This window comes from Schistocerca cancellata, chromosome 10 (genome assembly GCF_023864275.1).
Source record: "Schistocerca cancellata isolate TAMUIC-IGC-003103 chromosome 10, iqSchCanc2.1, whole genome shotgun sequence".
Classification (NCBI taxonomy): domain Eukaryota; kingdom Metazoa; phylum Arthropoda; class Insecta; order Orthoptera; family Acrididae; genus Schistocerca; species Schistocerca cancellata.
The window spans coordinates 138612917-138618219 of NC_064635.1; positions in this window are offsets into that span (position 1 = coordinate 138612917).

Below are 5303 nucleotides of genomic sequence, written 5' to 3' on the forward strand. Positions count from 1 at the left end.
TCAGGACAAATGTATTAACAATTATAGCGATTACTTATGAAATACACACTCCAGTCACATTAATGACACCATACATATGTTGGCATCTACCAGACGGACAATGCAGTGTGACACACAGCTTGCAGTGTATGTGCTTGGCTCAAGGAGCACTAGGAACCCAATCGAGAATCTATGGGACCGCCTCCTCAACTGGGCTGTTCGCAGCTTGGGTCTACATCTGATAAACTTAGCACAGCTGGCCACAGCACTGGAGTTGGCATTGCTCCACACCCCTGTCGGTACCTTCCACAACTTCAGTGACACTCTTCCTGTATGTGCTGCAGCAACCCACAGTGCAGAATGTGGTTATTCAGGATTTTTGACGGGTGGTCACATCGATGTAACTAGACATTGTTAATAAAAAGTTGCTTACTTTTTTCCTCTCAGTCTCATTTTCATATGACTGTTCCTTATAACTCATGAAGAAACACTGCTCCTCTTTCTTGCTGTATCAGTATAAAATGCATTGAATCAGTGCGAAACATGGAAGCTTTGGAGAATAATGTGATAAAAAACTCAAACAATACACACAAACAACATTTATTAAACATTTACTGCCAACGGCAGGATTAAAATATTTTCTTATTGATTATACATATGTGTGATTATAAAAAAAAGCTCATTCAAACTCAAAACAATGTGCATGTCTATAAAACGTTTAGCACCTGAAACAGAAGAGTCATGCAAGTGATGCTGAAAAAAAGCTTTTTATCAATATGGTATAAAGTTAAAACAGTTCATCATTATACAAGGCATAAAGCAAGTTAACACTGTAGGTGCACTGAACAGTAACAGATGACTTCAGTTATAAAATCAGCTGAAACCCACAACCAGTGGGTAAGAGTAGTGAACAGGTACATTTGCTGCTTCCTTCAGTGACACACTGATAAAAAAAGAAGGGCTAGCTGGTAATGGACTAGATTGTAAAACTACTACATATAAACACAAACACGGTACTTGTTGCTTAAGAAAAGACCTTCGTTAATCTAAAACAGATACAGACAATTACTTCTAATGGGTCACATATAAAGCTTTATCTACACCTCACGTTCTGTACAAAATGTTACAATCATAATATGGCACTACTGAAGAGACTGACACTTGTACACAATCTTGCATACAAATGTCACCAGTATGTTTGAGGAGCACCTATCTAAGAATGGGAGCGATATAGTGTCTGGTAATTGAATAAATTTTAAACACTTCTTGTTGTATTGAAACCTTTTGAACAATTCAATTTTAAGAATGCCATTACAATTTGGAAGTTGCAAACTCAGAGTTTTGTCAATATTCAAACACGGCCCCTTCAAGTAAAATGACTATCTGCAGGTGATATAAATTATCTGAAACGTAAACACTGCGAATTAAATCTTTCCATCAACTTTATTGCATTTGTTGAGTTAGGTGACACTACAAAAAGAGAGATTATTCTAAGACAGCAAAAGAGACAGAATTTTTTGACTACTGATGGTCTCTACAATCTATGAGAGACATGTGAAGATGAGCTGTAATTGTCAGTGATTTGTGCAGTTTTGTGATAAATGGATGAGAATGTGTAGAACTCTAGTCTTGGGTCAATAAACAGTCCTCCACGAATGATGGCAACATGTAGCATAACCAAATGTAGGTGAAATAATATGTACTTCAAGAGATTTTACCTGTACCAGATCTTAAACTCCACATTAAATTGTATCCTTACTTCGTAAATTATAATGTTTGTTACAAATAATACACTAAGAGTGGTGGAAGATCAATGTAATACTATGACGTAAAGAGATGGATGCTTGAGAATTCAGACCAAACAAGAACTGCTTTCTATACGAGTTTTTACAGTGAAGGTATGAAACATTCACTGCAATATACAGGGCGAGCAGGTAAGATATAATACTTTATTAACTTGTTCAAGATACTGAAACTAGGTTTTTGGCAAATGCCAGTATGCAGGAGGAGCATGTAACTTCTTGTACATTTTATACTCTGTGTCAACTGAGATACTGAAGCAAATACTTTTTTAAAATTGAACTTCATACTTTTTTAAAATTGAACTTCATACTTTTTTAAAATTGAACTTCATACTTTTTTTAATGGTACTCAGAAGCTTTTGAAAACCATGCACATATAATATAATGTGCACCAGTGAGACACTAAAGTGATCCAGACACAGACTGAATCTGTGTGATGGATTAATAATCTTGGCTGGTGCACTGGGCAGTTTTGTTTTTAGGCAGTTTCCCAAGCTCATTTAGGCAAACGCTGGGCTGGTAACCAATTTCCACCTCAAAACGCACAACAGGCAAATGGTTAAAATCCCATCACACACATAGTAAAGCTCACATTTTTCAGAGACAGGTACATTTTTCGGAGAGAGGTGATGCACGCAGCCTTCCTCCCTCAGATAACTGACGACTGGGGTGACAGGGAGCCCATCCGACTCCAATGTTTAATAAAATAAATTTCCAAAGTCTTGAATGTAACAGAGCATGTACTAGACAGGATTAACAGGAAGAAGAAGAAGAAGAAGAAGAAGAAGAAGAAGAAGAAGAGTCTCTGGGAGTACAGAGTTATAACACTTTTTGCACAAGAGCCCCACACAGCAGTGTTTATACCACAATAGCCAATTCCTACCACATCACCTATCATTTTTGGCGTATTTCTCTGATACTTTTACGAAGTTTCAAAGTTGACATTAACAAGTGTTACGTCACTGTATTCAAAAGCTTTTGAATGTCAATAGAAAAGTATATAGTTTCATTAGGAAATATTTAGAAGTTTGACGATGATTGGTTCGAAAGCCTCTGTGAAAATTTTAAATAAAATCGTTTCACTTTATTCTGTCAAAACATTATTTACTGCAACTGCAATTTCAACAGGTGGTCATTATCAATTATTCTGGGATGTTGCAACCCCACTCAACAATGTAAAGCTGTGACATGCTATGCACAAGTAGTTGCATGGCAGAGTGAATTTACTGTTGTTCAATATGGTATACACATTAGAAAGCCGGTGAAATAATGATATAAGCATTTCAGTTTAAATCTCGTGTAGCAGGTGTGGTAAATGAATCACAAAAACTTTCCTTGGTCCTTTTACCATGGCTGCTACATGAATTTAAATGTAAGTATTCATATCATTATTTCACAAGCTTTCTAATGTGTACGTGGTGCATGGTACAGCAGACAAATTTGCACCACCAAATGCAGCTACTCTTACACATCATATCACAGCATCATATTAGAGAGAGGGTTATAACATTCCACAGCACTTGAAGTGACCTCGTGTTGAAACTGCAATCGCAATAAATAATGTTGTAACACCCTAAAGTGGAAAGATTTCATATAAGAAAATATTTGCTACAATATCTTGGTCAACACAAAAGTTAGGGGTATTCCCTCTCATAAAACAATATTATGTGCCCGTGTGTGCTGTTATTAGCTAAAAAGTTTGTTTCAATACCTTAAACAATTTATGAACTTAAAGTAACTCATCCTGTATAAAAGAATGAAGGTTGGAATCATAATCACCGTTGCTCACAGCAACAAATGTGAGTAGTGCAGCTGTCACAAAGCTTCAGAAATGTAAGCTCATTATCCAGCTCGTGCACATTATGTCGCACCTCTGAAAACATTTGTCTTCCTTACACAGCAGCTCTTGAAACAACTTCGGAAACTACCATATGGCACTGAATGAAACTGAAATGTTAGTCACGATTCATCTATGTATCCTTTGTTCGAGTTTCACAAAATGCATCTCATATCTGCTAACATCTTAATAGACCAAAAAAAAAATATTTATGAGACTTTTAATTAAAAGATGATGGCTCCCATTGAGCCTAAATTACTCATTACAACTATTTTTGGCACTTTTAAATGTGAGATAGTGGGTCTGGTTAAAGCCACATTACTGAGAACTACTATCAACAATGTTTTGTTATAATGAACAACTCTTATTTTTTGCAGTCAGCTGTGTTTATTGTTTTAATTTGTTTGCTATTGATTTCAAAGGACAGTAACTTCATCTTCAGGCATGTGCATATCAATAAAAATGAAATTTGAATCGCCATAATCAAGAACTCTGGATGCATAGACCAACACAACTACAACCAACTTGCTGTAGCAGAGAATTATTATTCATTCAATAGGGTGCCTGTGGTTGTCTCTTATCAACTGTGATGTTAATCTGCAGTGATATCTTTAAGTGCACATAACAGCAACAATCAAAAGTTATCACCGTCTCTATTCAGTCTGGTCCGGATATCTTGAGCAAACAGATGTCACATTGCCAGGTGCAGCCAATTTTATGAAGTTGTGAAAATATGCACAATAAAGACCACACTCACTGGGAATTTTTTACCGATGATGATCTAATGGGGCTGTTGTGGCAATGCAATTCTGCTTCACAATTACAGATTTCTGGAGCAATTCCCAACGCAATCTGACCCTGAAAGGTAGAATATGGCACACTGATGAAGACACACAGCCACTCTGTGAAGGAACTGTGCCGATCCACAGCAAAGCGCAGTGCACAACATATTTTCTGCAGATTTTGTGCTAGGAGTTGTTTGACTGTATATCTCATAGCAATGACCTTGTTCACATCAATTTCCACAGTTTAATAATTCAGAAAAGCTTCTGATGATATAGACAGGTCTAAAACGATGGAAAGTTTAATGTCCATTAAGTTGAATGTCAACAGCAGGGAAATAATCTAACAGCTTTACAACCATAACACAACAGGTGTCTAACTACTAATCTAAAAACAAGATACGATGATGATGGCGCCATCTATAAGTAGAGCATAGTGTCAAGTTTCATTCCATGCATAGATAAATAATCGTATCGTAATGGTCGAGTGCATTTGTGGTGGAGTGCTATTTTTGCTACAGCAAATCTGTCATGCAACATGCCTCTCACAAGAATTTCAAGATTCAACTGCCATCTCAAATTCCTGCTTGTGGAACAATATTGAAAGTAGTAAGAAATTTCTGTGCAACTGCCAGTACATTAAATCTGAAGTCAACCAGCCCTCAGAAACCTTGGTGCCAGTCTTTTAGCTATGGGGTTACTTGAAGGCAACAGTGTATTCAGAACAACCAAGAAGCTTACAACAGTTAAGAGGTCAAATTCACAATAACGTTTCCAGAATTCCTGCAGCAGTTATGAAATGTGTGTTCAAAAACCTGGGTGAAACACCTCGAATATTGTATATTTGTGCATGGTTGTAATTTCATAAGTTAACTTGGACAAATGTTCTATCTGGTGTAAATT